Below are 7,627 nucleotides of genomic sequence, written 5' to 3' on the forward strand. Positions count from 1 at the left end.
AAAATAAAAAATATATATATATCTTTCCCTTTTTCTCTCATCAAATTCGAAAATTTGAGTTGACTTTTTCAAAAATTTTTAAAAATCAAGTTGTTTCTTATGAGTCAAATCAAATTTTCAATTTGAAAATCTTATCTTTTTCAAAATCTTTTTTTCAAAAATCAAATCTTTTTCAAATTTCTTAGTTATTTTCAAAAATTTCAAAAATCTTTTTCTTATTTTTATATCAAATTTTCGAAAATAACATAAACAATTAATGTTTTGATTCAAAAAATTTGAAGTTTGTTACTTGCTTGTTAAGAAAGATTCAAACTTTAAGTTCTAGAATCATATCTTGTGATTTCTTATGAATCAAGTCATTAATTGTGATTTTAAAAATCAAATCTTTTTCAAAACTAATTTCAATCATATCTTTTCAAAAATATCTTCTTATCTTATCTTTTTCAAAAATATCTTTTCAAAATATCTTTTCTAACTTCCTAACTTCTTATCTTTTCAAAGTTTGTTTCAACTAACTAACTAACTTTTTATTTGTTTCTTAACTTTTTCAAAACCACCTAACTAATTCTCCCTTTCTAATTTTCGAAAATATCTCCCCCTTTTTCAAAAATTTCTTTTTAATTAACTAATTATTTTTATTTTTATTTTCGATTTCAAAAAAAAAATTTCGAAAAAAAAAATTTACTAAATATTTTTCAAAAACTATTTTCAAAAATCACTAACTCCTTTTCAAAAATAATTTTCGAAAAATCCCTCCTTCTCTCTCATCCTATTCTATTTATTTATTCATCTACTAACATCTCTTCCTCACATCATCACCAAATTCGAACCCCCTCCTCTATCTGTGTTCGAATTTCTTCTTCTTCTTTTCTACTAACAATAAGGAACCTCTTTACTGTGACATAGAGGATTCCTCTTCTTTTCTTTTTCTCTCCTCTTTCTTATGAGCAGGGACAGAGAAAAAGGCATTCTTGTTGAAGCTGATCCAGAACCTGAAAGGACTCTGAAGAGAAAATTAAGAGAAGCTAAATTACAACAATCCAGAGACAACTTGATTGAAAATTTCGAACAAGTAAAGGAGATGGCAGCCGAACCCAACAACAATGCAAGGAGAATGCTTGGTGACTTTACTGCACCTAATTCCAATTTACAGGGAAGAAGCATCTCCATTCCTGCCATTGGAGCAAACAACTTTGAGCTGAAACCTCAATTAGTTTCTCTGATGCAGCAGAACTGCAAGTTTCATGGACTTCCATCTGAAGATCTTTTTCAGTTCTTAACTGAATTCTTGCAGATATGTGATACTGTTAAGACTAATGGAGTAGATCCTGAAGTCTACAGGCTCATGCTTTTCCCTTTTGCTGTAAGAGACAGAGCTAGATTATGGTTGGATTCTCAACCTAAAGACAGCCTGAACTCTTGGGATAAGCTGGTCACGGCTTTCTTAGCCAAGTACTTTCCTCCTCAAAAGCTGAGCAAGCTTAGAGCTGATGTTCAAACCTTCAGACAGAAAGAAGGTGAATCCCTCTATGAAGCTTGGGAAAGATACAAACAGTTGACCAAAAAGTGTCCTTCTGACATGCTCTCAGAATGGACCATCCTGGATATATTCTATGATGGTCTGTCTGAGTTATCTAAGACGTCATTGGATACCTCTGCAGGTGGATCCATTCACCTAAAGAAAACGCCTGCAGAAGCTCAAGAACTCATTGACATGGTTGCTAATAACCAGTTCATGTACACTTCTGAAAGGAATCCTGTAAGCAATGGGACGCCTATGAAGAAGGGAGTTCTTGAAGTTGATACTCTGAATGCCATATTGGCTCAGAACAAAATATTGACTCAGCAAGTCAATATGATTTCTCAGAGTCTGCATGGAATGCAAGCTGCATCCAACAGTACTCAAGAGGCATCTTCTGAAGAAGAAGCCTATGATCCTGAGAACCCTGCAATAGCAGAGGTGAACTACTTAGGTGAACCTTATGGAAACACCTATAACTCAACATGGAGAAATCATCCAAATTTCTCATGGAAGGATCAAAAGCCCCAACAAGGCTTTAATAATGGTGGAAGAAACAGGTTTAGCAATAGCAAACCTTTTCCATCATCAACCCAGCAACAGACAGAGAACTCTGAACAAAATGCTTCTAATTTAGCAAATCTAGTCTCTGATCTATCTAAGGCCACTGTAAGTTTCATGAATGAAACAAGGTCTTCCATTAGAAATCTGGAAGCACAAGTGGGCCAGCTGAGTAAAAGGATCACTGAAATCCCTCCTAGTACTCTCCCAAGCAATACAGAAGAGAACCCAAAAGGAGAGTGCAAGGCCATTGACATAAGCGCCATGGCCGAACCTGTGAGGAGAGGAGAGGACGTGAATCCCAAGGAGGAAGACCTCCTGGGACGTCCAGTGATCAATAAGGAGCTTCCCTCTGAGGAACCAAAGGAATCTGAGACTCATCTAGAGACCATAGAGATTCCATTAACCCTCCTTATGCCCTTCATGAGCTCTGATGAGTATTCCTCTTCTGAAGAGAATGAGGATGTTACTGAAGAGTAAACTGCCAAGTTTCTTGGTGCAATCATGAAGCTGAATGCCAAATTATTTGGCATTGATACTTGGGAAGTTGAACCTCCCTTGTTCATCAATGAACTAAGAGATCTGGATCAACTGACATTGCCTCAGAAGAGACAGGATCCTGGAAAGTTCATAATACCTTGTACCATAGGCACTATGATCTTTAAGGCTCTATGTGACCTTGGTTCAGGAATAAACCTCATGCCCCTCTCTGTAATAGAGAAACTGGGAATCTATGGGGTGCAAGCTGCTAAAATCTCATTAGAGATGGCAGACAGTTCAAGAAAACAGGCTTATGGACAAGTAGAGGACGTTTTAGTAAAGGTTGAGGGCCTTTACATCCCTGCTGATTTCATAGTTCTGGATACTGGAAAGGAAGAGGATGAATCCATCATCCTAGGAAGACCTTTCCTGGCCACAGCAAGAGCTGTGATTGATATTGACAGAGGTGAAATAGTCCTTCAATGGAATGAGAACTTCCTTGTATTCAAAACTCAAGGATCTCCTTCTGCAACCATGGAGAGGAAGCTTGAAAAGCTTCTCTCAGAGCAGAGTCAACCAGAGCCCCCACAGTCAAACTCTAAGTTTGGTGTTGGGAGGCCACAACCAAACTCTAAGTTTGGTGTTGAACTCCCATATCCAAACTCTAAGTTTGGTGTTGGAGAGTCTCAACAAAGCTCTGCACATCTGTGAGGCTCCATGAGAGCCCACTGTCAAGCTATTGACATTAAAAAAGCGCTTGTTGGGAGGCAACCCAATGTTTATCTAATTCTTATTTTTATTGTTTTTCATGTTTTCTTAGGTTCATGATCATGTGGAGTCACAAAATAAATAAAAAAATTGAAAACAGAATCAAAAATAGCAGAAGAAAAATCACACCCTGGAGGAGCATCTGTCTGGCGTTCAGCGCCAGAACAGAGCATGGTTCTGGCGCTGAACGCCCAAAATGGGCAGCTTCTGGGCGCTGAACGCCAGAACAGGCATGGTTCTGGCGTTCAACGCCAGAAATGGCACACAAATGGGCGTTGAACGCCCAAAATGGCCACCAACCTGGCGCTGAACGCCCAGAGTTGGGTACAAAGGCATTTTTACATGCCTAATGGGTGCAGGGATGTAAATCCTTGAACACCTCAGGATCTGTGGACCCCACAGGATCCACTCAGGATCTGTGGACCCCACAGGATCCACTCAGGATCTGTGGACCCCACAGGATCCCCACCTACCTCCACTCACTTCTTCTCACCACTTTCTTTCACACAACACCATAACCACTCTTCCCCAAAAACCCTTCACCAATCACCTCAAACTCTCTTCCCCATCACCTCTTCACCACTCATATCCATCCACTCTTCCCCATAAACCTACCTCATAAACTCCACCTACCTTCAAAATTCAAAACCAATTTCCCACCCAAACCCACCCATATGGCCGAACCTTAACCCCCCTCCCTTCCCTATATAAAGACCTCCATTCTTCATCAAATTCACACAACACACCCCTCTACACTCTCCTTAGCCGAAACCACATCTCCCTCTCCCTCTCCATATTTCTTCTTCTTCTTCTTCTATTCTTTTGTTTATTGCTCGAGGGCGAGCAATATTATAAGTTTGGTGTGGTAAAAGCATAGCTTTTTTGTTTTTCCATTACCATTGATGGCATCAAAGACCGGAGAATCCTCTAGAAGAGGGAAAGGGAAGATAAAAGCTTCCACATCCGAGTCATGGGAGATGGAAAGGTTCATCTCCAAAGCCCATCAAGACCACTTCTATGATGTTGTGGCCAAGAAGAAGGTGATCCCTGAGGTCCCTTTTAAACTCAAAAGAAATGAGTATCCGGAGATCCGACATGAAATTCAAAGAAGAGGTTGGGAAGTTCTAACAAATCCCATCCAACAAGTCGGCATCCTAATGGTTCAAGAGTTCTATGCCAATGCATGGATCACCAAGAACCATGATCAAAGTAAGAACCCGGATCCAAAGAACTATGTTACAATAGTTCGGGGGAAATACTTAGATTTTAGTCCGGAGAATGTGAGGTTGGCGTTCAACTTGCCATACATGGAAGAGAACGCACGTCCCTACACAAGGAGAGTCAACTTTGATCAAAGGTTGGACTAAGTCCTTATGGACATATGTGTAGAAGGAGCTCAATGGAAGATTGACTCCAAAGGCAAGCCGGTTCAACTAAGAAGATTGGACCTCAAGCCTATAGCTAGAGGATGGTTGGAGTTCATTCAATGCTCAATCATTCCCACTAGCAACCGGTCTGAAGTTACTATAGACCGGGCCATCATGATCCATAGCATCATGATTGGAGAAGAGGTGGAAGTTCATGAGATTATACCTCAAGAACTCTACAAGGTGGCTGACAAGTCCTCCACCATGGCAAGGTTAGCCTTTCCTCACCTCATTTGCCACCTATGCAATTCGGCTGGGATTGACATAGAGGGAGATATCCTCATCAAAGAGGACAAGTCCATCACTAAGAAAAAGATGGAGCAAGCAAGAGAGCCCAGTCATGGAGCTCAAGAGGCGCAAGAAGCTCATTTCCATGAGATCCCGGATATGCCTCAAATGCACTTTCCTCCACAAAAATTATTGGGAGCAAATCAACACCTCCCTAGGAGAATTGAGTTCCAATATGGGACAACTAAGGGTGGAACATCAAGAGCACTCCATCATGCTTCATGAAATAAGAGAAGATCAAAAAGCAATGAGGGAGGAGCAACAAAGACAAGGAAGAGACATAGAAGAGCTCAAGGACATCATTGGTTCCTCAAGAAGGAAACGCCACCATCACTAAGGTGGATTCATTCCTTGTTCTTATTTCTTCTGTTTTTCGTTTTCTATGTTATGTGCTTATCTATGTTTGTGTCTTCATTACATGATCATTAGTAGTTAGTAAACTCTGTCTTAAAGATATGAATGTCCTATGAATCCATCACCTCTCTTAAAAGAAAAATGTTTTAATTCAAAAGAACAAGAAGTACATGAGTTTCGAATTTATCCTTGAACTTAGTTTAATTATATTGATGTGGTGACAATGCTTCTTGTTTTCTGAATGTATGCTTGAACAGTGCATATGCCTTTTGAAGTTGTTGTTTAAGAATGTTAAATATGTTGGCTCTTGAAAGAATGATGACTAGGAGACATGTTATTCGATAATCTGTAAAAATCATAAAAATGATTCTTGAAGCAAGAAAAAGCAGCAAAGAACAAAGCTTGCAGAAAAAAAAAAGAAAAAAAAAAGGGGGCGAAAAAAAGAATAGAAAAAAAATAGAAAGAAAAAGAAAAAGCAAGCAGAAAAAGCCAATAACCCTTAAAACCAAAAGGCAATGGCAAATAAAAAGGATCCCAAGGCTTTGAGCATCAGTGGATAGGAGGGCCTAAAGGAATAAAATCCTGGTCTAAGCGGCTAAACCAAGCTGTCCCTATCCATGTACTTGTGGCGTGTAGGTGTCAAGTGAAAACTTGAGACTGAGCGGTTAAAGTCAAGGTCCAAAGCAAAAGAAGAGTGTGCTTAAGAACCCTGGACACCTCTAATTGGGGACTTTAGCAAAGCTGAGTCACAATCTGAAAAGGTTCACCCAAGTATGTGTCTGTGGCATTTATGTATCCGGTGGTAATACTGGAAAACAAAGTGCTTAGGGCCACGGCCAAGACTCATAAAGAAGCTGTGTTCAAGAATCGTCATACTGAACTAGGAGAGTCAATAACACTATTCAAAATCTGAAGTTCCTATAGATGCCAATCATTCTGAACCTCAATGGATAAAGTGAGATGCCAAAACTATTCAAGAGGCAAAAAGCTATAAGTCCCGCTCATATGATTAAAGCTCTGTTTCATTGATAGTTTGGAATTTATAGTATATTCTCTTCTTTTTATCCTATTTGATTATCAGTTGCTTGGGGACAAGCAACAATTTAAGTTTGGTGTTGTGATGAGCGGATAATTTATACGCTTTTTGGCATTGTTTTTAGTATGTTTTTAGTAGGATCTAGTTACTTTTAGGGATGTTTTCATAAGTTTTTATGTTAAATTCATATTTCTGGACTTTACTATGAGTTTGTGTGTTTTTCTGTGATTTCAGGTATTTTCTGGCTGAAATTGAGGGACTTGAGCAGAAATCAGATTCAGAGGTTGAAAAAGGACTGCTGATGCTGTTGGATTCTGACCTCCCTGCACCCAAAGTGGATTTTCTGGAGCTACAGAACTCGAAATGGCGCGCTTCCAATTGCGTTGGAAAGTAGACATCCAGGGCTTTCCAGCAATATATAATAGTCCATACTTTGGCCAAGAATAGATGACGTAAACTGGTGTTCAACGCCAGCCTTCTGCCCAAATCTGGCGTCCAGCGCCAGAAAAGGATCCAAAACCAGAGTTGAACGCCCAAACTGGCACAGAAACTGGCGTTCAACTCCACAAATGGCCTCTGCACGTGTAACATTCAGGCTCAGCCCAAACACACACCAAGTGGGCCTAGGAAGTGGATTTATGCATCAATTACTTACTCATGTAAACCCTAGTAGCTAGTTTATTATAAATAGGACCTCTTACTATTGTATTAGGTATCTTTGGTCTCAGTTTTAATCCATTGTTCATCTTAGGAGACTATTGATCTCGTTTAGGGGGCTGGCCATCTCGGCCATGCCTGGACCTTCACTTATGTATTTTCATACGGTAGAGTTTCTACACTCCATAGATTAAGGTGTGGAGCTCTGCTGTTCCTCAAAGATTAATGCAAAGTACTACTGTTTTCTATTCAATTCTTCTTATTTCGCTTCTAAGATATCCATTCACACCCAAGAACGTGATGAAGGTGATGATTATGTGTGACGCTCATCATCCTTCTCCCTTATGAACACGTGCCTGACAAACACTTCCGTTCTACATGAAATAAGCTAGAATGAATATCTCTTAGATCTCCTAACCAGAATCTTCGTAGTGTAAGCTAGAATGATGGCGGCATTCAAGAGAATCCGGAAAGTCTAAACCTTGTCTGTGGTATTCCGAGTAGGATTCAATGATTGAATGACTGTGACGAGCTCCG

At 39.7% G+C, this 7,627-nt stretch overlaps 1 non-coding gene across 1 annotated transcript; it reads right to left on the reverse strand.

Moving 5' to 3' along the window:
• Positions 1 to 1,477: 1,477 nt before the first annotated feature.
• LOC148579890 (small nucleolar RNA R71) lies at positions 1,478 to 1,581 on the reverse strand. The gene has a single exon (XR_015896424.1). It is a non-coding gene; the product is annotated as a small nucleolar RNA R71 (small nucleolar RNA).
• Positions 1,582 to 7,627: the final 6,046 nt, after the last annotated feature.

Source organism: Arachis ipaensis, chromosome B10, assembly GCF_059453495.1.
Source record: "Arachis ipaensis isolate K30076 ecotype BB chromosome B10, ASM5945349v1, whole genome shotgun sequence".
Classification (NCBI taxonomy): domain Eukaryota; kingdom Viridiplantae; phylum Streptophyta; class Magnoliopsida; order Fabales; family Fabaceae; genus Arachis; species Arachis ipaensis.